The 27763-nt window shown below is 39.6% G+C and overlaps 1 long non-coding RNA gene across 1 annotated transcript; it reads right to left on the bottom strand.

The window, feature by feature from the left end:
- Positions 1-2298: 2298 nt before the first annotated feature.
- LOC137649639 (uncharacterized) lies at positions 2299-27418 on the bottom strand. Its single transcript, XR_011045801.1, has 2 exons — positions 27284-27418; positions 2299-2980 (listed from the first exon to the last, which is right to left on the bottom strand). It is a non-coding gene; the product is annotated as an uncharacterized lncRNA (long non-coding RNA).
- Between the last annotated feature and the right edge of the window lie 345 nt (positions 27419-27763).

Genomic DNA, 27763 nt, shown 5'->3' with positions numbered 1-27763 from the left:
TTTATTTCAATGAATCTTGGGTCTAAACGCTGGGACTTGTATAGCTAACTACCACATTGCCTGGATGGAGGGATGGTGGTATAGCATAAATGGAAATTATCCATACCCTTTATTTACACCGTAACAGTCGTCTTTCATTCTCCTTAGAAAAGTTTCCCTATTAAAGTGCATATCATACTTGAAATCTGACATACCTAGACTTCTCTGTATATAACTGAATAAAGAAGTCATTCATGTGAAGTCTGGATTTGGAATCCAAATGCCTTGATCTCTCTTAATACTCAAAATCTATCATATAAATGATGAATATAACAGATAAAAGATAAGAAATGTACAAAGCAATGAATGCCATGCATGACTAAAATTTGGGGAAAAAAGTCCTATTCATCTTAAAAAATAAGTAAATAAGGTTAAGAAATATAAACTTTAAAACTGCTTTACACACAACGAAAAGGGACTTTTAAAATACAAAAATCCTGAATTTGAGATGATAATGATTTAGGGGAGGATAGAGCAAGAAAAGGAGATTGCCAATAGTTTAAAGAAAGGATGCACAGGATCAGCACCACTGTTGGGTTGATAGCATACTTCAACATAAAAGAATAGAAGCTGAAATCAAATATTTCGTGAGAATTTACAAAGATAGAAATAAAAATAAAACTCAGACAAATGAAAAAGAATTACAAAGAAATAAACCCCTTAATAAAACAATAGAAACGAAGAAAAAAAAAGATTAGAATATAAATGAATTATAAGGAGAAAAATAAAAGAAACATGACATCAATTGTATTTTTCTAAGCAAAAGCCAAAACATTAAAAATAGACAGGAGGAAGCATAGAGGCTTTTTTTTTTTTTTAAATCTAGATGAATTATTTATACTCTTTATTTTGCCAAACATGCAGTAAAGAAAACAGTGAATAAAACAGCTCTAACCACAATAATGAAGGAAACAAGAAGGAAATAGTGGGAAAATTTTCATCAAGTGAGGATATTGAAAAGCAGCATCACTACAAAAAGTATGGAGAAAATAAAAAAAAAAAAAAAATAAATAAATAAAATAAAACTAATGACGATCCACTACCTCAACGCCGAACCTGACTGAGCTGTCAATAAAACTGAAAAGGGTCTTAGTTACAGTTACGAAGCAGCAGCCAAGAAAACAAGGAAGCTGAGATCAGTAATTACTGGAGGAGGAAATTGTCACCGTAACTTCATTTCTTGCGACAGCCCCCAAGAACTACTGTATGAGGAGTTTCCATGGGCAAACAATGTGTAGGTGTAATATGACCCAGGAAGCAATAAAATGAAAATTAAAACAATCCAGAAACATGTACTTCACAAACTGTAGAAAACTCCCCCCTTAAAGGAAAAAAAGTAGCTAGTAAAGTTGCAAGCTAATTGGAGAAAAAGAGATAGAATTAAAAAAACATTGTTTTTAAACTCCATATTCCAGTCACTAAACAACCAACTGTCTTCCTCATGCAAATATCCTTTTCCTTTACAAAAAAAAGCCCATATTTATTGTTTAAAAAACTTTTTTTCACACTAACTATCGTCTTCTTACACTGTTAGCAACATTGCATGCAAAGGTGTATAGCTCAGCAATTCTGTGCACTTCAGACATGGTTTTCTTCAAAGTAATGACTTTACATATGAAGATGTTCACAGTGCTTGGATAGTTTTCAATGCTTCATCCATTCCAATCTCATCCTGAAGTTGGGTTGGTAAGTGAACGAGAACCCTTAAGATTAAGCTTCCAACCTCAAGAGAATATTACAGGCGGTGGTAGCCCGTTGGCAGCTTAAGTATCATCAGACAACACCTGTGACTCAACAATATACCTTGCTACAGGAGTGAAAGAAAATGAAAATGCCTCCAAATGAAGATTTGGCATGGAATTTAGTCTCGTTTCTGATTGATTCTAAACATCTTTAACACACAAAATAGCTCTTATACACAGGTCACGTCGACTATGGAGATAACCATTTCCCTCTAAAAGAAGGGCACTGACTAAACAAGCCCATATCGCTTCGTCATTAGAGGCCATACAACTGATCATTTACCGCCCCGAACCAATGGATGAGCAAAAACATATTGTATGGTACATCAAAACCTGAACAACTGAAAAAACACAGATGTGGGAGGTAGATAAACACTTACCATTAATATCAAAACAACAATCAAATTCATCCAATAACAAAACAGTGAATATAAAATACAGTAATTAGATAAGGGGAGAAAAAAAAAAACTTCCATATTGCACTAAAGGAAGAAAAAGGAGAAAAAAAAAGTTAAAATACTCCAAGAACTGAAAATAATGTAATCATGAGTATAAACTAACCCAAAAAGATTTTACAAATAGTGAAAAAAGACTACACATGCAATCCTGAAGGCAAAAAGTCACAAAGAAGCATGACTCAGAGTGAAACTTCAGCGGATTGTTTGAATACAAAGTTGAACTTTTTCCATTCTAGAACTGGAAAGATTTGTGCGGTAAATTTCCGTTTTATAGAAGTAAACCTTTCTAAATAATGACTTTTTAAGAGCAGCTCATCCAAACCCTCTACTCATCTACATATTTTGGGTTGATGAGGATTTATCTTAAATAGATTTTAAACAGTTATAATTAAAGACAATGGAAACAATAATGCTCTCTTCACTGTACTATACACTTTCTATATGCCAGTTCAAAAACTAAAAATAAGAAAATCTTTTTTTTTTTACTCTGTTCTCTTCCTAAAAACATTTGTACTGTATTGGCTTCTTGATACATTTCTTTTGCTTTTCTAGTTTGCTACTTTTCTCTTTTTATTCTTGTTAAGCAGATTTCTTCCAAAGCTTCTAATAGTGTTATACTGCATTTCTTATTCATCTAAAATCTGGGGTCATATATGTTTATCAAGACTTGTTTTTCTTTCCTCTTACAGGTCATTTGAATCTTCATGACATCGTAAAAGCAGCCATCCGCAACTTGAGAACCTGAAATGAAATTATGAATTAAAACCAATACAATTTTATCATCTATACAAATTTCATCATGTAAATTATTTTCTAGGAACTTTAAATATATAATTTAATCAAATTCATTGATTATCAAATTAATGTATTCTAATCATCATCAATATTTCTAACACATATTGGTCATTATTATTACTATCATCATTATGTTTTGATAACAAACATCATTATTAATAAACCACTTAAGTGACATCTATATTTATAAATAGCAGTAGCCTACAGCTGAGCACATGCACAAGAAATGCTATAAATTTCTTTGATAGGAATGCAATTTTCATCCAAGAATATGAAAGGAGTTATTTTGTCTCAAAAAAACTAAACTGATTTTGAGATTAGAAAAGACAAAGTATAGATGGTAATTTAAACCATCACATATCTCCATAAAAACATATTGTATACAGTGAACCCTCGCTACTTCGCGGTTCGACCATCGCGGATTCACCACTTCGCGGATTTTTTCCATAACCCATATATATACAGTAATATATATATATATATATATATATATATATATATATATATATATATATATATATATATATATATATATATATATATATATATATACATATATATATATATATATATATATATATATATATATATATATATATATATATGTATGCATGTATATATGTATGTATGTATATATGTAGGTATGTATATGTGTAAGTAGGAAGATGTGATGTAGTTCTAAGGGAAAAGTATGGGAAATATGTCTGGGTAATAAGCAAAGCTCTACCTCCAGTTTGTTTCTTCATTATGATCAGAGATAAATGTAAACAAAACATTGGTTGCCATTTTTTATCGTGCTTTTTAGCGTGTTTAGGAAACGCATGATATAAAATTGCCTTTAATATTTGTGCCTGTTTTAGTTTAGGGTACTGTAGTACATGCATTAAGTGTTCTGTACATTAAAGGGTAGTTTGTTAACAGTACTACGTACAAGGGAAGGTTTTAAAAGTCTGAATATACATGTTGAATAAATAGGTAAATATGGTGTCACTACTTCGCGGATTTTCACCTATCGCGGCCGCGTCTGGAACCTATCTACCGCGATAAACGAGGGTTCACTGTAGAACCAACAATATACAGTCTAGCGCTACACCACCTCTACGTCTTTCAGCCTCTTATTTTCTTCCCTCGCCTCATTTCTTTTGTTTCTTCCTGTTCCAACTTTCCTTACCTTGACTCAACAATAATGGAAGCAATTAAAAAATGCATTGAATTTTAGTCCAAAAACAGGAAGCGATGGTGCTGTTACATGGACTTAAGAGAAGTGAAATAATTTAATGATTTACAGTAATAAAGGTACAGTATAAAATCATTCAATCTCACAGCCTCAAAATATGCTATAAGACAAAAAATTCTCAAATAACCTCATTCTTATTACTTGATACTAACAGATCTTAATTCATATGAATCAAGAATGAAGTAACCATAGGGAAGGATGAAAGGCAAATAAAAACACTGAGGCACAACTAGGGGAGAAGGCTGCAGTCGGATTATGAATTAAAAGGAAGAAGAGTGAAGAAGAGTGGAAATGGGAACAAATGTCAAGTTAAATCAATTTAAAAAAAAATAAAATTGTGTTTTTCCTAACTAAAAAAAATCTGAGTCCTTTAATAGGAGTAGAATTTCAGTAAAGCTTCAAATTCTGATGATAAAAAAACATGCAAATGATTTCTAAAATTTGTGACTTGTTCCTAAACAAACACAAACCTTCATCCTTCAATACGAGTCTTATGCTTAGGAGAAGTTCCTATAACCAACCTGGCTGGTTTAAAATCCCGGTATGTCAGGACACTCTGACCAATAGTGTTGACTCCCATTCACCTCTTATGACCTGAATTCTCGAGTAATAGGCTAGGTTTCCTCCCTTTATACAAGCAGCTGTGGATGAACTTATATCCTCAAGGAAATGATGTCTGCAATGCTACATCAAAGTAAGGCGATTAGTTTATATTGCTATCCATCCTATCCCTAAACAGGAGGATGCTTACTAACTTATAAGTCCATTACAGGGACAATGGTTCGACCTCTACACCCCCCCAAAACAATTGAAAGAGGAAGAATGACCAAACTTTCTTACTCTCATTCTAGAATACTGTCACAATTACCATCTGAGACGAAATGCTTCTTGTCCTCTGAGGGAGCTAGGTAAACTACACAACCAGAGAGTGCATTCCCATAGATAGTGGGCTGTGAAGGTTGTCTGGCATCTTCATACATCAGCCTTAAGGGCTTGGACCACTAACAGGCTCTATGTAAGGCTAACGTCGCACCTAATCCTCTCGCCATATGCCAGTTCCTCCAGCTCACCTGCTTCCTGGGTTTGTGCTCTATTTATCGTTCGTGATGCTAGAAGGAGATGGCGTTTCTGAAGATCTTAAACCAGCCAGATATGGAGAAAGATTCAAACGTTCAGGAACAAGGGAAGAGAACCCTGTCCCACCCTCTGAACGACTTATCAGATATGATAAATTATACAACTTAACTCTTTGTTTCGCTGATGCCAAGGTAGGAAAAAAAAGTGCGTTTCAAGTGAAGTCCTTATCAGACATCTGCTTTAAATGTTCATAAGGGCCAATCTTTAAGGGCCTCATAACTCTGGTGATGCTCCACTCCTCCAGAGTATTGACAATTTCCTTGAAGAGAAAAGGTCTATACCCTTCAGTCTAAAGACTCGGCACAAGGCTGCACAATAGACTCTCACCGCTGAGACGGAGAGGAGCTTCTCTCTACGTAGGAAAACAGGGAAGTTTGCAACATGCTGAATAGAGGCTCTGATCTGAGAAATACCATTTCTATTACTCCTATTACAGATTACCCATTTTTTCCGGCAGGCACTGGAGAGGCAGACACCACCTGTGCCGTGCCTCACGAAAAACCTTTCATTCGGATATGTTGGATAGTAACAGGGATGTCACTGAGTTGTGGTGTGTTTGCAGATAGGATTGGCAGAAGTAGGCTGGGCCAATTGGATAGTTTTCTCAAAAGCCTCTCTTAAAAGTATCGGAAGGTTTGAGTACCATTAGGCATGGGGCCACTTGGTAGCTATCAATGTTACCTTGAGGCTTTGAGTAGGTGACATCCTGTTGACCACCCATTGAATCATGAAAACGAAAGAAGAGCAGAGACACTGAACCCTCCTTTAAGGCTGCTGCCTGATCTGAGACTGGTAAGCAGTATATCAGGAGTTTTTTGTAGTCTCTCGTCATGAACATACATATCTTTGGAGGACTATGTGTCAAAACCCTTGCACTTGAGGAAGAAGGGACCACTCTGCTGCAACCATTTATTCTTGGGAACAAAGTTTGTTAGCGATCACGTTCCTCTTCCCGACAGCTCCACTGCATTGATAACTTGCAGAGGTGCTATGAAGCAGTACCTCCTTGCTTGTCGATGCATGTCACTACAGTAGCATTGTTGCTGAACAACGCCACTGAGTGGCCTATCAGACACTGTTGGAACGATTGCAGCGTTAGAATGGCTGCCTTCAATTCCAGCAGGTTGACGTGCAGGATCTTGTTCTTTTGTGACCAGTGTCCTGCAACAAATTTATCCCTTAGATGAGCACCCGAGCCTTCTTGCGATATATCCGTGGAGAGACAGATTTTCAGGAGGAAACTCCAAAGGAGCCCCTTCAATCATAATTGGAAAAGCAAGATACTATAAGCCCAAGGGCCCATACAGGGAAAAATACCTTAGTGAGGAATGAAAATAAGGAAATAACCAAACTACGAGAGAAGTAAAGAACAATTAAAAAAAAAATATTTCAAGAACAGTAACATTAAAATAGATCTTTAATATATAAACTATGAAAACTGCAAAAAAAAAACCTGCAGAAGAGAAATAAGATAGAATAGTGTGCTAGAATCACTGAACAATTACAGTGTAGTAGTTAACCGCTTTGAGTGAAGAACAATTGTTTGGTAATCAGTGTTGTGTGTATAAGGGCAGAGGAAAATGTTGACAAAATGGGCCAGGCTACTCGGTGTATACATGCATAAGAGAATGAGCCGTAACCAGATAGAGGGATCCAATGTAGTACTGTCTGGCCAGTCAAAGGACTTAATAACTTTCTGGCAGTAGTATCTCAAAGGGTGGCTGGTGCCCTGGCCAACCTACTCGATACCTACTTTGAAGAGATTTTTGTTCTTTGGCCAACTATCTAGAACGGGCCTTACTTTCTGTTCTCTGGGAACTAGATGATTGGGTGGGTTGTTGATTAGCTATCAGTCTCTCTTCACACGTGGTGATGTAGACGAACGTGGAACGAGTTCCTGCCCTAGTAGAGGATAGAGTACCCAGGGATAAAGATACACAACGGCTGGAAGATTTTTCTCGTACGACGATCATGTCAGTACTCATAAAAGTAGCTTATTCTTTCCTATCCTTCCAACAACTACCAGCTCATCAATGGCAACAGTTGCCATTGGATAAGGCTCTTAGGGATGAGTCAAATGAGTTGGCTTCCCTATTTTCTGCAGGAGTTTTAAAGAAGAGGGCCCTTTTATGTTCCTTCACTCCTGGAGCAGTTAGTCGCGCAGAAGGCTGAGCTCCTATACGCCCCTCTCTCGCAGCACCTTTTCCCGAGTCCCTTGTCAGGGACATAAAAGGGCCCTCTTCTTTAAAACTCCTGCAGAAAATAGGGAAGCCAACTCATTTGACTCATCCCTAAGAGCCTTATCCAATGGCAACTGTTGCCATTGATGAGCTGGTAGTTGTTGGAAGGGTAGGAAAGAATAAGCTACTTTTATGAGTCTACTGACATGATCGTCGTACGAGAAAAATCTTCCAGCCGTTGTGTATCTTTATCCCTGGGTACTCTATCCTCTACTAGGGCAGGAGATTGGATGTCTCAGATTTACAACAATACCAAATCTTGGTAAAATGAGAGGAGCTTGTCTCGATGTTGAAGGAGTTGTCTTCAAGGAGGACAGGATCAGCTAACCATCCTAATAGCTCAGGAGCCATATCCTGTAGGCATGCGCCAAGCTGAGATGGATAACACCGGAATGGATATTGGGGGATGGTCAACAGTCCAATGGACAAGACTTTGAACTGGAAGACCTTCCTCTCAAGTATGAAGCGGAGAAAATTCCTTGAAGACTGATAGACGGAAAGTAAGCGTCCTGTAAATCCAGACACCCCATCCAATCCCCTGGACGTACTGCTGCCAGCACCGACTGAGTCGTCTCCATGGTAAATTTTGTCTTTTCCACAATGACGTTCAGAGCGCTGACATCTAGAACTGGTCTCCATCCACCGAGCTCTTGGGTACCAGAAACAGGCGATTGTAGAAACCTGGGGAAAATAGTTCCAGAACTGGCTCTATCGCTCCCTTCTCGAGCATCTGGTTCACCAGATCCAGTAAAGCCTCTTATTTCCCGACGTCCGAGTACTGCGCCACCAAGGATAGAGGTGTATTTGAAAGCGGAGGCTTCTTCAAGAGAGGGATCTTGTATCCCTCCTTGATGATTGAGGGGGACCAGGCATCTGCCCCTCTTTCTTCCAAGCCTGCCAAAAAAGTGAGTCTTGCTCCTACCGCTGTCTGGAGGACTTGAGCTTCATCTCCTGGAATGGGACCTGAACGAACCCCTATTCGTTCTACCACCCGTCTCCTGTCTTCTTCCCCTGAAGTCTGTTCTTGTCGGAGCTCTACCTCGAAAGGGCTGCTGAAGCTTCCTCTTCTCTCTCTTCAATGACGAAGGAACCGCTTGTAAAGGCTTCCTTACAGAGCATGACAGGAGGTCTTGTGTGGCCTTTTGCGCTAGCAAAAGGGTAATGTCCCTGACAAGAGACCCCGGGGAGAGGGGCATATAGGAGCTCAGCCTTCTGCGCGACTGTAACTGCTCTAGAAGTGAAGGAACATAAAAGGGCCCTCTTCTTTAAAACTCCTGCAGAAAATAGTGAAGCCAACTCATTTGACCCATCCCTAAGAGCCTTGTCCATGCAGGCCATAATACTAGGAAGGTCTTCTGTATCTTCCAACCGTTCTGATTTCCTGGCCAGCGTACCCAGAGACTAGTCCAAAAAACTGAAGACTTCGAAAGCTCGGAAAATTCCCTTGACGAGGTGGTCAAGCTCAGACATAGACCACATTACCATCACCGAGTTAAGGGCATGTCTTCTGTTAGAGTCAACAATGCCAGAGAAGTCCCCCTGGGAGGAGGCAGGCACTCCCAGGCCCAGAGCTTCTCCAGTCTCGTACCACATGTCCGCCTTAGACGCAAGTCTAGCACGTGGAAACGAGAAAGTGGTCTTGACCGCTTGCCAACGCTCCTTCAGCCAGTCATCTACTCTAGCAAGAGCCTTCCTAGCCGAGATGGACAGCATCATTTTGATAAAAGCCGACTGCTTTTTGGCCTTTTTCCTACTAAACTACGACTGAGGAGAACGAGGAGCAGCAGGTTCAAACTCCTCCCCATAAAGCTCAAGGAGGGAGCGAGAGAGAACCTTATTATCTGCAGCCGCATTAGCAGGCTTATCCTAACCCTCTGAGTTATCCTCTAGATCTTGCCCTACTTCCAACTCAAGTCTCTCTTTGGGCTGCAGGAACTAAGTCTGAGGTTGCTTTAACATAGTTTCCAATTGCTCATCAGCGTCCGAGAAAAGCAAATTGTCGGATGCGTCCCGTTGGCAAGGGCTGAATGCGTCCTGACATCGAGGGACGCATGGGTCCTGATGTCGCACGATGGAAGCATCCTTGAGGCGGGAGGAGGAGGTGTTCTGGCGCCGAGAACTGGAAGCGTCCTTGCGACGAAAGCTCCATACGTCTTGGTGTCGTGAAGCGGAAGAGTCCTGGAGAGGCAGTCTGAAAGCGTCCTGGCGACGAGAATCGTAAGCGTACTGGCGGCGTGTCAAGGAAGAAGAAGCGCGATACCACACGCTTGACGAATTGTGCCGCAGTTCCCTGGGAGAGGAGTGACACTGTTTGTCCTGCAAGGGAGAGGTACTCTGTTCCCTCTTAGAGGCCGATTTCTTAATCGGTAAAGTGTCGTCCTTACGCCCATCCGACTGGGAGGAAGGGCGGCTAAAAGCTTACACCAAAAACAGCTGCTTCTGCATAACTTCCATAAAAGACTTCGAGACTGCTGCTGGATCCTGCGTTTCCGAAGGCGATGGCTGCCGAGTAGCGCTGGTTGTAGGAGAAGGTTCTCTCGTCACTTAAGAGGAGAATCTTCCTTCTCTCCATTTCTAGGGTTGGACCTCTTCATTGGAATGGCGTCCCAGTCATCCTCTGAAGGAAAAGGTTCCGGGCTACTCGATAAGGGAGAGCGAGAACGGGTCTGGCCAGCTTGATTCCATCTCCTCTTGGTCGGTCTCGAAGCTTCATACTGCCATTTACGGCTAGGCGAGGTGCTCGGGAAGACACCATCACTTCCGACACACCTTTTCCGTGGCGGTCATAAGCAGCCTGGGAAAACGCAACAGGACTGCCAGAGGCGACGGCTGACCGAGGATGCGTACCTCTCACTCCCTTGCGGCTGTCGACGTACCTTCTCCCTTGGTCCTGGGAGCTTGGTAGAGGTTTAGACCTAGGGACATGACAATCGCCACCTCCACTGCACTTTCAAAAGCACTAATCACACTCCAACTCTTACCTTTAACGGCTGAAAGCTGGTCTTTAATAGCCTTCAACTCAGCCGCCATCCTGGCGTACCGAGGGTCATCCATAAATATCGTTCCTGTAGAAGGGGCAGGAGCTACTACCTCAGAAGGTTCAACTTTTACAGAGGAATTAATTAAGGGACCAAAAGAAATATCTAAGCTAAGCTCACTAGCAGATTTAGATTTAGATCTCGAAGCCCTCCTGGCTTTATCTAACTATCTTACGCACATAGCGTTTCATGCTTAACCATTCTTTCTCGCTCAAAACCTCACATTCCTTGTACCTATTATCAAGCACACATTCAAAATCCCTGCACTTTAAACAAACAGTGAGGGTCTACCGAAACTTTCAGTAACCTCACCTTGCATACCTCATTTACACAAACACGAAAATGAAGTTTATCAGTCATCGTAAACAAACAAATAGTTAAAGAATAATAACAAATGCGATTGCCAAAACCCCAAATCAGTGTACGTCACCAAAATAGTCGTCCAGTACAGCGAAACAGGGAAAGCGAACGAAAAGCTGCCAGGTAAGTTCTATTCATAAAAAATCAAAATTAAATTTTGACCCACCTGAAAAAACCAAGTCCCTTGACTTCATAACTCTCTCAAATTCATCTTCAGACTGAGCTCTCGTTTGTTTGTTTGTACATTAAATATAATAGATTATGTCATCATTACATCATCGATTGTATTCTATGTAGCAAGACGTCACAAAAACGTCTTATTTTTAACCAACGTTTATCCACATTTTACTTGGGACTAGCATTTTAACAAAATTAGAATCACGTGACTTAAATACCCAATAAGGTGACAGTTTTCCTAGCAAACTAACAATTTTCAAAACTTTTCACTCAATTTCCACCATTAATTTTTCAGTTTTTTGAAAGCCATGGAGGCGTGTGAACCTTCAACTTCTGATGTGGTTTCACATATACCATTTACTTTGACATCAATATCTGTGGATTTTCTCTCAAGTTTTTGTCAATTATTTAAATTAAAGATTTTTTTTTCATTATTGTGGTAACATCGAAAGAATAACGAAGTACTGCCAAGATCACAGTGTTAATAAAACGGAAAAGTGTCACTATCTTCACCACCCGTGGTTCTAAGTGCTGACTTGATATCATCAAAAAAGCATTTTGGTGTAGTACAAGGCATGTTGTAGTGAAAAACATGAAGAAAATGAAAAAAAAGGTGTAGTTTTCACATATTGATTTTTAAGGGGACTTTGTTTAAGTCTCATATTGGATCATAGGCACCATGCATTTTTGAAGATGGCAGCTCATCTTTACCCTTCAACCTAAGTAAGTAAACATGATATTTTCATAATAAAATAAATTTTTGAACATACCCGCTGGTTATATAAAAATAGCTATAGTCCCTGACATCCGGCAGAAATTAAAAAAAACTTGCCGCAATCGCAGATATAGTTGCCAGGTGTACACTAGCGCCCTCACGGAAGATAGGCCGAACTATTCCATCCATCACCAGACCTACCATGCCCATCGGTCTCTAGAGGGGAGGAGGGTGGGATTATAAGTTATATAACCAGCGGGTAAGTATGTTGAAAAATTTATGCTATTATGAATCATCATTTTTAAACATTAAACTTACCCCCTGGTTATATAAAAATGGCTGATTGACCCCCTTGGTGGAGGGTCAGAGACCGCAACATTGTTGGAATATCAATTAAGTGTTGAATAAAAACAAGCTAAAGGGTTCGTACCTGTTAAGGAAGCTGACTTCAATGATTCTCTGCCTCATTATGTCTGCTATCCTTATGAGATCCAGCAGTCCACTCAGGGGGCTGAAGATCCCTAGGAGCTGTCAAACGGGTAATAACCTTTATGCTGACAGGACCTCAACTAATACCCTTGTTCTGGGTGCTCTCGAGGAATAAAATGACCACCTGACTAAATCAGAGACTGCAGAAGATTGTTGACCAATCCTCACATACAACCATAGAAATATATTAAAAAGTTCCAAGAGAACAACAAGGGTACTAAGGATTAGGGGAAACGTAGTGGTCTATCCTGCACCTACTACTGCACTCGTTGCTACAAATGGTCCCAAAGTGTAGCAGTCCTCATAAAGAGTCTGGACACGATATAAGTAATGCGAGGCGAATACAGGTTTACTCCTCCAAAAGGTTGTATCCATGACGCTTTGCAGAGAACGGTTTGTTTAAAAGCTACAGAAGTTGGCACAGCTCTAACTTCATGAGTCTTTACTATAGGCAGCTTAAGATCTGCCTCACCACAGTGTGAGTGAGCCTCTCTAATTAAAAGTCTTATAAAAAATGATAGGGTGTTTTTAGACAAAGGTAGCGCAGGCTTCTTGACTGCGCACCAAAGAGCCTCTGAATTGCCTCTTAAATCTTTAGTTCTGTCCAGATAAAACCTCAGTGCTCTTACAGGACACAGAATTTTATTCAACTCTTCACCCACCATATCAGAGAGAATAGTAATCCCGAAAGATTTAGGCCATGCATGAGAAGGACGTTCGTTTTTGGCCAGGAATCTAAGTTGCAAGGAGCATATGGATTTTCCTTTTCTGAAGCCAATATTATTGCTAAAAGCGAGAACTTCACTGACTCTCTTAACTCTTGCTAGACTTACTAAGAAGTGTCTTTAAAGTCAAATCTTTAAAAGAAGCCGAATGTAAAGGCTTGAATCTGTCACTCATGAGGAATTTTAAAACCACATCTAAATTCCAGGCTGGTGAATCCTGTTGTCACTTCTTAGAAGTTTCAAAAGCTCTAAGATCTTGAAGATCTTTGTTATTAGAGAGAAATAAATTCCTGTGTCTGAAGACAGCAGCCAGCATACTCCTGTACCCTTGATGGTCGAGGAGGAAAAATTGTGCTTCCTTCTAAGCTCTAAGAAGAAATTGGCAATTTGAGTTACAGAGGTACTGGATGAAGAACCTGAGTTAGCACTACACCATTCTCTAAAAACCTCCCACTTGAACTGAAAAACCTTGATCGTTGAAGTCCTCTTTGCTCTAGCAATAGCCTTGGCTGCCTCCTTCGAAAATCCTCTAGATCTTGCGAGTTTTTCGATAGTCTGAAGGCAGTCAGACGTAGAGCTTGGAGGTTCAGATAGTTTCTTGCCAAGTGAGGTTGTCTGAGAAGATCTATTCTCAATGGCAGGCTTCTTGGAACGTACACCATCCATTCCAGTACCTCTGTGAACCAACCTCTTGACAGCCAGAAGGGAGCTACTAGAGTCATCCTGATTCCCTCGAGACACGAACTTTTGTAATACCTTGTACAGCACTTTGAATGGTAGGAACGCGTACACATCCAGTTGAGACCAATCCATCAGGAACACATCTGTGTGTGTGTCGCTTCGAGGTCCGGAACTGGTGAGCAATAAGTCTCCAGCCTTTTCCTTTTTGCGGTATGAACAGGTTTATGAGTGGGCGACCCCAAATCCGCCAAAGTTTCTTGAATACATCCAGATGCAACGTCCACTCCTTGGGAAGAACTTGATTCCTCCTGCTGAGGCTGTCTGCCATCACGTTCTTCTCTCCCTGTATGAATCTTGTAAACAAGGATATCTTTCTTTCTTTTGCCCATACAAGAAGAGTCCTTGTTATTTCGTAGTGATCTCGAGTGCATCCCGCCTTGTTTTGTTATGTAGGCCAATGCTGTGGTGTTGTCGGCATTGACTTGTACTACTTCGTTTAATACTAACTTCTTGAAACCTTTGAGGGAAAACAGGATTGCCAACAGCTCCTTTTGATTGATGTGGAGGCGTCCTTGTTCCCTTGTCCACCGACCTGAGATCTCTGACTTTCCCAGTGTTGCTCCCCACCCCGAGTCCAGCGCATCGGAAAACAACAAGGTCTGGGTTCTTTGATCCAACGAGAGACCTTCCTGCAGTCTGTTTAGGTTGTTCCACCACTGAAGGCACTTCCTTATCGGTTCCGTAAGGGGAATGCTTTCCTTGTCAAACTGTCCTCTTTTTTCCAATGGTAATTGAGATGGAACTGAAGGGACCGTAGGTTCAGTCTCCCCAGACACAAACTCTTCTAGTGAAGAGAGGGTTCCCAGGACACTCATCCACTCTCTTACTGAACAAACTTCTTTCTTTAGAAAAGCACATAAGTTTTAGGAGAGCTAGCTGTATCCTTGCAGATGATGAAAAAAAATGAAAAGCCAGACTCTGAACCTCAATCCCTAAATAGAGAATCTCCTGGGATGGAATCATTTGGGACTTCTCTGAGTTCACAAGAAGTCCTAGCTCTTCTGACAGACTCACTGTCAGACACAGATCCTCCAGACAGCGATTGAAACAAGGGACCTCTTAGGACCCAATCGTCCAAGTACAAGGAGGCTCTGATGCCTCTTGAATGGAGCATACTCGCCACATTCAACATGATCTTTGTGAAGACTAGAGGTGCGGTGTTGAGACCGAAACACAAGGCTCGAAACTGAAAGACCTCCTTTCTGTACACGAACCTCGGGTAATGTTTGTAACTTGGATGGATCGGGACCTGAAAGTAAGCGTCCTGGAGGTCTAATGAGACCATCCAGTTGCTCTTCCGAGTCTCCATGGGAACTTTGCCCTCTGGACGTAGCTCGAATAGTATCTGACTGACGATGGACGTCTCGGTTTGTTTGCTGTTCGACGTCACGGTCTTGTTGTCTAGTGTAATGTTTAGCTTGGCACGCGACGTCACGCTTGGCCGCTAGAAGTTTGTTATCAAGAGAAGCAGAAAACTCTATGAGAAATAGCAGTCTTATCACGCTGTTCAACATCGCGTATGCTGGTAGACCGCTTGTTTGACAACGCGTCATGATCGGAATCATGACAAACCACCGCTTTGCTAACAGCAGGCTGATAAGACTGCACAAAAGATGAGAGCTGCTGCTTCATGTCTAGCAGCATAGTCCAATTAGGATCAACATTAGGTGACACCGGTGTAGAAACTTCGATCGCGAATTTGCCTTCATTATCGCTTACATAGCGCTCCGCATTTTTAGCAGACGGAAACCAGTCTGGCGGAAGAGGTGGTGCATGCAACGTAACACCAGACTCAGGAACAGTCTGAACTAAACCTTTGCCAACTTCTGACATCCTGTCAGGACTCATACAGCAAAAAAGGAACACTGCCTTCTCTCACAAAAGCACTAATGCACTTCCTGATGTTTCAGCTGAATGTGCTGCTGCACCAACATCTCCAGTTAGGTTCTTTATGCTGCATTGAAGACACACCATTGCACTGCCCTACCAGCACCATCTTTAAAAACAGACTCCCTTGACGCCTTCCTTAGCGAAAAACTCTGAAGGCGGGACGAGGAGCAGCAGGTACAAAATAAATTGGAAACTCTTCAGAAAAAAATCTCATGAGTTTCTTAAAGTCAACTGGAGAGAGAAGTATCTTGGGAACTTCTCCTAAGAGAATTCCACTAAAAGATAAACGGGAAAAGAGAGATCGTCACTCCGTTCCTCCTATAAGTCTCTAACCGAGGTAGAGATGTCTTGTTTCCAAGGAGTCAACTCCTTAAGGTCCTGAATTCTGAGCTCAATGCTTTAGAAGATTAATGCTCGCTCTCCAACAGACACCAAGAATTAGTTCAAGCAGGCCTTGGTCTGAGAAAATATCTTTCCAGTTAATATTTATTTCTTAATATAACGCCTGGCGTAACAATGTTCCAACGCTAGACGCTCATGGTCAAGTAGACGTCAAGTCCTACTGTTGGAAGCCAGACGCCATGCAACTGCTTGGCAGACGCCATGCAACTGCTTGGCGTTCAGCGTCACGTGAATCGCGGAACAATGCCATTCACGATTCAGACGCTCGCGATCTAGACTATTGGAGCTATGCTTGACACGCGGCGTCACGTTCAATTGCTTGATGCTCGATGACACACAACTGCTTGGCATTCGGCGTCATGCAACTGCTTGATGCTCGGCGCCACGTGACATTAGAAACAAAAACGCTCGCGATTCAGACGCTCGGAACTATGTCGATCGCGTCTAGAATGGTCAATCATCGAACAAGAGAAACCAAGGAGTTGCAAAGTTGCACTAAGTTACAAACATAGTGTCAAACTCTTACAGCAGCATTAGTAGCTAGCCTTGCTGGACGCTCATGTCCAATGCTCTGTTGTTCGGCGCCATGTTTAGCTTGGTGCGAGGCGTCACACTCAATCGCCTGGCGCGCACCATCACTCTCATCGGCCTGTCGCGCGCCATTACGCTGAGCCGCCTGTCGCGCCCCATCACGCTGAGCTGCCTGTCGCGCGCCATCTCGCTGAGCCGCCTGTCGCGCGCCATCTCGCTGAGCCGCCTGTTGCGCCCATCACGCTGAGCTGCCTGGCGCTTGTCGCGCGCCTGGAAGGATGACGCTCGCGCTTGCCCGTTTGATGTTAGAAAACACTTATCTCGCCTTACCTACGGCGAGGGTGAGCGTTCTGGGAATCGTCAACAGGAACGCTCGAGGGGACTCCTGTTCGGGTCCTACAAGACGCTCGACGCCAGGCTAATGCCTCTCTCTTCCTTCCACCGATCAACATTAATTCTCCCATGGGTTCGGGAGCTTGAAAGAGGTCTAAAGCTAGGATAACGACAGGTCCGAACAGAAGCACCCTCTACTGTATTGAATAAAATTCACGGCACTAATTTAGCACTAAAACCTTGCACTTCTAAACAAATGGCATAAAAACCTAAAGTAGACACGCCCGTAGTGAGATCTTACTATTCTGTCAAGGGCTTGAATGAATGCAATAGGTATTGAATCGTATATAAAATGTAACTATATATTTTATATAAAATATTAAATGAATAGATATAGTAATAAAGAATCTCTCTCTCTCTCTCTCTCTCTCTCTATATATATATATATATATATATATATATATATATATATATATATATATATATATATATATATATATATATATATATATATATATATATATATATATATATATATATATGTAAACAACCCTTATTACTTAAGGATTTCCAATAAAAGATGAATAGTCACATTAACAATTGGAATATTTACAATTATACGAAAAAATTTAGTATTCCCAAAAACGAACAAGTAAACAACGATACAAAGAATCGTGAGACTATTTCGATTGTCACGAATACTACGTCGTATAAAAATTAACTGAACACTAATTTTCTTTAATCTTTACAAAAAGAATAGCTAAAGAAAAAATACTAAAAGGACCAATATAATTATAAAATAACATATTCCTTTTATCTAATACAACTTAAATACTTTAGTTTTTAAGAAGAGTTTACTTTTTATAAATAACGATACAAAGAAAATTGTAATAATGTGACGATAGACTGAGAACTGCGAAGCATAAATAAACTGAACGCTAGTTAATCTTTGAAAACAGATCGAAGATTATCCAAAGAAAGCATACCAAAAGGACAAAAATTTTCTTAAAATAATATAACCTTTTATTTTATATAACTTTGTAAAATAGTATTCACTTATCATTCTTTGTAGAAAAAGAAAGAAAATGCAAGTCAAAGTCTAGCTTACGTCATATGACTGTGACGCCATAGACGAGGCGAGGTGTTTACTTATCGCTATTATGCTTTCGTTAGTTTAAAATGGGTTGAAAAAACTTCTAATCCTACCTTTAAAGCTACACCATAGCGATCAAATACCAAATGAAACAAAATAAGCGAATGCCAAAACCGTAGATAGTAGTAAATCACCAATATACTGCTAAAATCCAGGTTAATCACGAGTGAATTCCTAACGATGTTGCCAGTAATGGCGGCAGGGAAGGTCTGGTGATGGATGGAATAGTTCGGTCTATCTCCCGTGAGGGCGCTAGTGTACACCTGGCAACTATATCAGCGATTGCTGCAAGTTTTTGAATTTCTGCCGGACGTCAGGGACTACAGCCATTTTTATACAACCAGCGGGTAAGTTTAATGTTTTAAAAATGGGTTTTGGGATGCCTCATATAAAATATGGCTGTGTAAGGGGGGGAATCACCAAGGTAAGGATACGGCTACTAGGTTAGGTTAGGTTATGTGGTTTGTTACGGTTAGCTGGTGGCCTTGTATATTTCTAATTCTACATGTGCCATTATTCGTATGTTAAAACGTATTCTCTAATTCATTCCCAACCCAAAAAAACCCTGTTTCCCACTGGGGGTCCCCTAAGATTAAAAAAGTGAGCTTTAGACAAAGCACTAAGTAATTTACCAGAAAAAAAAAATCTAAATTATTTGTGGCAGAGCTATTGTACAGAATTACCATTTTTGATAAAACGAACCACGGCGGAGTGAAAACCATTTGAGGGATGATTAAATTACTGTAGAGGTAATTTCAATACTTTAATTTCCCATTACTACAAATCCTAAGAATGTTTCCAACTGGTTATCTTGTTTATTATGCATTTTTGACTATTATCATTGCTGCAATTTACTAATTTTTGGCATTTCCAGACCCAAAACCCTGATTTCCCACTGGGATCCCACAATTGTTTTTATAGTGGGGTGTAGGAAATCTCATGAATGGGTGGTTTGTCCCAATATTTATCAAAAATTGATAAAACGTAATGTAAGTAGGAAAATATGGTTCATGTATTTGGCTAGAAATTGAAGTAACATATATTTACCAAAAAGATTTTGTAAACTTATTCAATTTTTCCTCATGTCTTACAATCGACGTGAAAGCCCGACCTTTCAACATCAGAAATACATGGAAGAGGATAATACAGTATTATAATTATAATAAGTAATCAAACTACAAATACCTTCGTTTCTTTGGCATAACCACCATACTATAGTGCTAAACCAAAATTAAAACTTTGTAGACACCTCTAAGATGTCCACACCAAAAATATTGAATGTCTTAGGCGATAAGTGAAGGGGTGGGTATTTCTCTCTCTTCATATTTATCCACAAACGTCCTGTGGAGTTGCTTATAAAAGGTACTATGGTAGTATGTAGGAAGGTGGGTCACCGAATATTTGCCTGCTAAAAAACTCGCCCATATAGTTAATATGACTAGCCCAACATACCAACTGCAAGAACAGAGGAGCAGAGGTATGTTGAACTGCGAGCAAAACGTTAAGTGAATAATTAGTTAGCTTGGCGAATCAACATACTGTATACATAAATAAGCCAAGTGTGAGTGATGGTGGGCATAGTAAGGAAGCATTCTCATTCCTATTTTCTATATGAGCAGGTCTGGCAACAACGATATTGTACATGGGGAAAATTATACTAAGACAGGGAAACATTTCAAATAGAAAATATGTTTCCCTATAGTAAATAATGTGATTATACTGTATACAGTTTCCTCTGTGTTTTCCCCACCCAAAACCCGGGGTTCCCACTGGGGGTCTCCCATTATCAACAGATATGGTGTGTGTCTATATATATATATATATATATATATTATACAGTATATATATATTTATATATATATATATATATATACATTATATATATATATATATATAAATACATATATATATATATATATATATACACACAGATAAATATCGGCTATTTATTTGCAGTGAAAATAAGGCGTCATTTTCAAAGAAAACGCTTTTTTTTGTGAGGGAAAAAAGCTGTTTTTAGTAGAAAACTTTTCTCCGTCTGTAACTATAATCGAACCTGTACACAGACATACATTATATATATATATGCATTTATATATATATATATATATATATATATGGTGAAGTGGCTAGGCAAAATATATACGATTTTTATTTTTTTTTTTTGGGGGGGGGGTTGGGAGTTATCTGACATTGTATGTGAAGTTAGGGTAGGAGGTGGGTCACACTAAGCTGGTACTGAACCCTAGATTAGGTTAGGTTGGTGTAGTCGAGTTAGATGGCTTTCCGTAATTAATCAGTTTTGTGTATTCCGCACCCAAAAAACTCAATTTCCCACAGTAGGCTAATATAATATTCAAAAGGCGGGCCTTCTCTCTAAACTACTTATTTGCGACTAATTCTCTGGTCAAAGAAGATATGGTAAATATATGATACTTTAATTTCTTGTCAAATACATGAAACATACTTTTCATACACATTATCTTGTGTTTTATGCATTTCTGACCATGATTATTGGGGCAAACCACCTGTTCATGAGTTTTTGGACCCCCCTATATAAAGACAAGGTAATAGTTTACAACACCACGCTCTCCATTTACTCCAAAATAATGCAATCCTGCAGTTTTCATCTTCTTGCACAGTAATTAGGTGGTTATTTAAATTCTGGTTAAGCAATAATTAGCAACATATGTGGAAGAGGGGGAAGGGGTTATAAAAAGAAAATAGCTCGTTTTCCTCACCAAACGACTTGGAACTGACATGTCAACAAAGTCAACAAAACAGGATTCGTGATGTCAGCATACATAAACAGAAGTTTGTGATGCCCGCATACATTTGATATACTGTACTGTATATTCAAAATATACTTGATCAAAAATAGATTGATTACTTAAAAGTGTCACTATTTGTAAAATGCATATTTTATGGACCCTTTTGAGTAATTAATCCATTTTTTACTAAGCGTACTTTGAATTTACAGTACAGTGGAACCTCTACATACGATTGTCCCAACATACGAAGTAAAATTCGACCAAATTTCTGTCTCAAAATAAGAAGTGTTGCTCCAACATACAATGTAAACAATACGCTTACCCGTGGAATTTTTTCGAAAGCGTGCAGTGTAGTTTGTTGTTGACGCCGCTAGACGGCAGCACATCGGAGGGACGCCAATCGAGCATCAACTTGATCAGTCCTCTCATCGTGTGCGCATCGTGTGGTTGTCCTCTATTCGCTAAGTTTTAAGTTTTTTACCTTGCCTTTTCACGTGTTGTTTTCTGTGTTCCGTAATCATGGGTCCTAAAAAGCCTAGTTTCGGTTCAGGAAGTGGTAGCAGTGGTGAGAAAAAGAGGAAGTCTATGCTTTCATTGGAATTAAAGCAGGAAATCATAGAAAAGCATGAGCGAGGTGTACGTATTGGCGATCTCGCTAAACAATATTGCCGGAATATGTCGACGATCTCGACGATCATAAAACAGAAGTCAGCCATTAAATCAGTGAAACCTTCGAAGGGGATCACGATTATTTCTAAACCTCGTAGCCCTACCCTTGAAGAGATGGAACGACTTTTGATAATATGGATCAAAGACAAGGAGATTGTTGGAGATAGGATCACAGAAACAATCATTTGTGAGAAGGCCAGCGATATCTACAGTGACTTGAAGGCGGCACACTCTCGGGGTTGGTTCGAGAAATTTAGGAAACGGACCGGGATTCATTCAGTTGTTCATCATGGAGAAGCTTCGAGTTCGGCCACTAAGGCTGCTAAAGGCTTTGTTAAAAAGTTCGAAAGCATCGTGGCGGAGGAAGGTTACGTAGAGCAGCAGGTTTTCAACTGTGATGAAACCGGTCTGTTTTGGAAAAAGATGCCTAGTCGAACGTACATTACCGCCGAAGAGAAGAAAATGCCTGGACATAAGCCAATGAAGGATCGGTTGACTCTTGCGCTTTGTGCCAACGCCAGCGAGGACTGCAAAATTAAGCCTGTTAGTTTACCATTCTGAAAACCCTAGGGCATTTAAAGCACACAGAATTAATAAAGACCTACTGCAAGTTCTATGGCGTTCTAATTCTAAGGCTTGGGTTACTAGGCATATCTTTTTGGAATGGGTAAACGTAGTTTTCGGTCCTGCTGTCAAGAAGTATCTTCAGGAAAGGAATTTGCCTTTAAATTTTTTTTGAAGTGCTTGCTTTGTTTGGACAATGCACCCGCTCAACCACCCCCCCCCCGGACTCGAAGATGATATCATTGACGAATACAAATTCATCAAAGTGTTGTATCTTCCCCCGAATACCACCCCTATCCTCCAGCCCATGGACCAGCAAGTCAACTCGAACTTTAAGAAGCTCTACACAAAGCACTTATTTAAGCAATGCTTTATTGTCATGCAAAGCACCAACTTAACTTTGCCTGAATTTTGGAGGAGCGACTTCAATATTGTGCACTGCTTAAAGATCATTGATCAGGCCTGGGAGGGAGTAACTCGTCGGACCCTGAATTTCGCTTGGAAGAAGCTTTGGCCTGATGCTGTTGCTCCCAGAGATTTCGAAGGTTTTGGCACCGAGAATGAACCTGTGCTTGCCGCCGAGGAAGACGTTGAAGAGATTGTATCCCTTGGCAAGTCCATGGGTCTGGAGGTAGATGAAGATGACATCACCGAACTCGTCGATGAGCATCATGAAGAGCTCACCACCGAGGAACTCAAGGAGTTGCAAGCCATGCAGCATGATGAGTTCCAAGCGCAGTTGAGTGAGTCGGAGGAGATCGAGGAGGTAGGCAAAATCTTAGGTACGGCGGAAATAAGATGTTGGCATATCATCAACATGTTGATTTCATCGACAAGCATCACCCACAGAAACTTCAGGTTTGCCGTGTTGTTGCACAGTTCGATGATGTTTGCTTAACGCATTTTAGAACAATCCTCAAAAGCCGTACAAAGCAACTTTCACTCGATAGTTTCTTTAAAAAATCTTTAAAACGGTCTGGTGATCATGATGAAAAGAAAGAAAGTGAAGCAAAGAAAAGGAAGACCAAATCGAGTGAAAGTGATGAAAATTAAAAATAAGAAAAAATGTAAGAAAAAAAAATATAAAATTATAAAAATGAAAAAAAAAATTAAGCTAAGTTAAGTTAAAGTTCACGTAGTAGTGTAAGTTATCGTACACGTTATCGTACAAAGTCACCGTCCCTACCTCCTCGCTGATCTGCCGTCTCCTCCTGCGTAGAAGTCCCTACACCTGCGCTGGCCTGTCGCTAAGGTAAAGTGTTACATTACAACCCGTTTTTTATTTATTATTTCATTATGTTCTTTTTTTTGGTTTGTAATATGTATTTATTATACAGGCATTGTATTAATGTCACGTGTAATGTATGTGTACAGTAGCCATTTATTAAGGATTTACAGTATTATGGGTTTTTAGGCTGAGGAACGAATTAAATCAATTACCATGTATTCTTATGGGAATATTTGCTCCAACATACAAAGTAGTTTCTGGAACGAATTAAGATCGTATGTAGAGGTATCACTGTACTGTATATCAAATGTACGCTGGCATCAAGGACTTCTGTTTATGTACGCTGGCGTCACGAATTCTGTTTGGTTGACTGTGTTGACATGTTAGTTCCGAGTCGTTTAATGAGGAAACCGAGTTATTTTCTTTTTATAACCCCTTCTCCCTTCCTCAACATATCTTGCTAATTATTGTTTTTCCAGGATTTAAATAACCACCTAATTACTGTGCAAGAAGATGAAAACTGCAGGATTGCATTAGTTTGGGGTAAATGGAGAGCGTGGCGTTGTAAACTATTACCAAAGACAATTATGGGGGACCACAGTGGGAAACTAGGAATTTTTTGGGGGGGAAATGTCATAAACGAGTGATTTGCAGCAATAATAATGGTCAGAAATGCAAAATAAGCACAAGATAACCAGTTGGATAATCATATGGTTCATGTAAGTGGCTGAAAATAGGCCAAAACTTGATTATCTAACACTTTTGAGATTTTTAAAAGGGTACAGAACCTAGCCAATCCACCTAACCTAACCTAGTATTTCCAAGGTCACAACCCTAGGCGGGGGGGGCAAGCCCCCAGACTTCGCTTTCCAGGTCACAGCCCCTTTGCCCCCGGACCGCCCTTCCCAGGTCACAACCGCTAGCCGAACCCTCTTCACATGTCACAAACTAAAAGTAAATCAAATAAATCCTTACATTATGAAAAAGTAAATGACAAATAAATCCTTACCTTATTATTGACAGTCTTTTTTTTTTTTTTTTTTTTTTTCTTTTTTTTGATTGTGTTGGCAATCTTTACAGAGCCTTTCCATTAGAAATGTGGTGGTCTTCCCAAAAACTTAAATCAGAATAAGTCAGAATCGGACCTTTGAGGCCATAATTCGTAGTTATTTTTTAATTTCACGAGTAACAATAGCTTTACACTGAGCAGAGCGCCTTTCCATCATAATTAATTGCCAACATAGATTAAATTGCACTAAATTTCGAAATAGATTGTACTTCCCTTAACTTCTCTCTTGGAGACGTCTTTACGTGATGGTGGTTTAACTCAAACTGAACTGAAGGGAAGGGTTGGAATAAAATGGCTGTTGTAAAACAACATCCAGGAACTTAAGCATAATTGGAAGCTCCTAATTGGTTAAAAAGTCAGGTAATGATTACGTCATACAAATCACAGAAAAGCTGTCCAAAGCGAATTTAAGCAACGCATTCACAATAACTCCCATTCGGTCTCTCAGAAGTAAGCAATGGACTTTAGAGAGAGATACAGTAATTTTTTATTATATTACAGGGTGAGATTTCGAACAGAAAATATATATTTTCTTATAGAAAATAACGTGATTTAACCGAATTTGATGTTCATTTCAATCGGAAACAAACAGATCAACCAATTCGGCTAACTTTAAGTTGCACGGTGTCACTTCTCTTACGAATGTACTGCGAACGATAACATTACCAATGTTACCAATAATACACAGTGTTACCAACGTTGACGTATGGTACACAGTTACCAACGGCACGCTGACGTTACTAACGATAGCAATGATAGATACTTCCATACATATTTTAAATAATTTGTCCATATAAGTTTTACCCAATATATAAAAAGTACAAAAAGGGCACAGCACCTAACAAACCCACCTAACCTAGCCTAGTGGTATGACAGGTCACAAAATAACATTTGATCTACATCGGACGTTGGCAGCACTGGTTACTGTATTTTTTCATGACACAATCTTTGCAACGGCGCCTCCAAAGTTTATCTAGATATACTGTTTTGTATTATCCTCCAATTATTATAATTTCAAGAAGGTAATACATAGAGAAGAAAAGGCTTGTTTTACGTTTATATATCGATTCCCCAGAATGTTTTCCCCACCCAAAACTCCGAGTTCCCACTGGGGGTCCCCCATTATCGGAGGATATAGATGTATATATATTTCTGAAACTTTATTTGCGACAGGAACGAGTGTCATTTTCGAAGAGAGCGTAATTTTTTCGGTATTTTTGTAGTGAATTACATGGCAATGTAACCTAGGAAAAAAAATACGGTTTCTTATAGAAAAAATTACGATCTCTTCTAAAATGACACTCGTTTCCGTCGCAAATGAATAGTTTCAGAAATATATATACATCTATATCCTCCGATAATGGGGGACCCCCAGTGGGAACTCAGGGTTTTGGGTGGGGAAAACATACTGGGGAAACGAAATATTATTGTTTTCCTATAGTAAATAACGTGAATTAAGCGAATTTGATGTTCATTTCAATCGGAAACAAACAGATCAACCAATTCGGATAACTTTGAGATGCACGGTGTCACTTCTGTTACGAACGAACGATAACATTAGCAACGTTACCAATAATACAGTTACCAACGTTGACGTATGGTACACAGAGTTACCAACGGCACGTTGACATTACTAAAGATAGTAATGATAGATATTTCCATATATTAAATAATTTCTCCTTATAAGTTTTACTCAATATATAAAATGTACAAAAAGGGCACAGAACCTAACAAACCCACCTAACCTAGCCTAGTAAATTAGTATGACAGGTCACAAAATAACATTTGATCTGCATCGGACGTTGGCAGCACTGGTTACTGTATTTTTTCATGACACAATCTTTGTAACGGCGCCTCCAAAGTTTATCCAGATACTGTTTTGTATTTTCCTCCGGTTATTATAATTTCAAGAAGGTAATGTATAGAGGAGGAAAGGCTTGTTTTACGTTTATAGATCGATTCCCCAGTATGTTTTCCCCACCCAAAACCCCGAGTTCCCACTGGGGGTCCCCCATTATTGGAGGATATAGATGTATATTTATTTCTGAAAGTATTAATTTGCGACGGGAGCGAGTGTCATTTTCGAAGAGAGCGTATTTTTTTTCTATAAGAAACAGTAGTTTTTTTTCCTAGGTTACATTGCCATGTAATTCACTACAATGAAACAATTTTTTCTATAAGAAAAAGTAGTTGTTTTCCTAGGTTACATCGTCCTGTAATACACTACAATGAAACCAGATAGACTTCACATTTTAATAGACCGATACCCAAGTTATTATGCCCCAGCCCCTATAAAACATAGAGAAAAATACCAAACTAGCCAGCAACCGTCCAGTCTCATAGCAAATATCAGTTTCGCTAGTAAAGTATAAATATAACAATAACAGTTCCAGACTCCGATTGGGGCAAATTACAAACATTATTACAGGCTAATCTAATGCTGTACAACATCCACATGTTACCAACTGACTAACCTGGTATAGTACTAGGTATTTCACCATCTACCGTAACAAATCAAAATGGCCGCATTATACCTTTTAAACCATATGACCTAAGGCTTTCACTTGATTGCCTGCACACCAAGCAATAATAAATTTTGGGCCCATTTTGTGCAAGTCCACCGACATGATAAAGTTTCGGTGCAATCCTAAATAATGGTTAGCCTACCATACATAAGGATAAAGCGTTCAAGGACATACCAAGATTCAAGTTAAACATAACAGCTCTGTGATAGGAAACAACTCAAAATTCAAGTAGAATCGATAAGTATATATACTTACAAGGTGTATAAGGACGGGAATTACCCTCCATGAATTATATTTCCCAGATTTGGCTGAAACGTTCGTATCGTAGCTGTCAAAAGTGGCCATCTTGTTATGACAAACAGGGTAGGAACTGACAGTCTGACAACCGGCTGAGACAGCAGTGTTGCCAGATGGGTTAGTATGAATATCCCCAAAATCATGATAAAAAATCCCCCAAACAACCTAAAAATCCCCATTTCCCCAAATATATTCCCTTAGGTTTTGATCAGGTAGGCTTTACTAATATAGAAATTACTCAATATACTTCATATAAGCGCAAGCAAACTAATTGCAACAATATAAAGGTTTACTCGTCTCTTTTCTTCACAGAAATTTGTACGGAATATCCCCAAAACTCATGATAAAAAATCCCCAAACAACCTAAAAATCCCCATTTCCCCAAATATATTATCTTCTGTCTTGATCGTATAGGCTTTACTAATATAGAAATTACTC

This window comes from Palaemon carinicauda, chromosome 11 (assembly GCF_036898095.1).
Source record: "Palaemon carinicauda isolate YSFRI2023 chromosome 11, ASM3689809v2, whole genome shotgun sequence".
In the NCBI taxonomy this organism is placed as follows: Eukaryota; Metazoa; Arthropoda; class Malacostraca; order Decapoda; family Palaemonidae; genus Palaemon; species Palaemon carinicauda.
The sequence above is the reverse complement of the archived record's forward strand: the minus strand, read 5'-3'. Positions and strand labels throughout refer to the sequence as shown.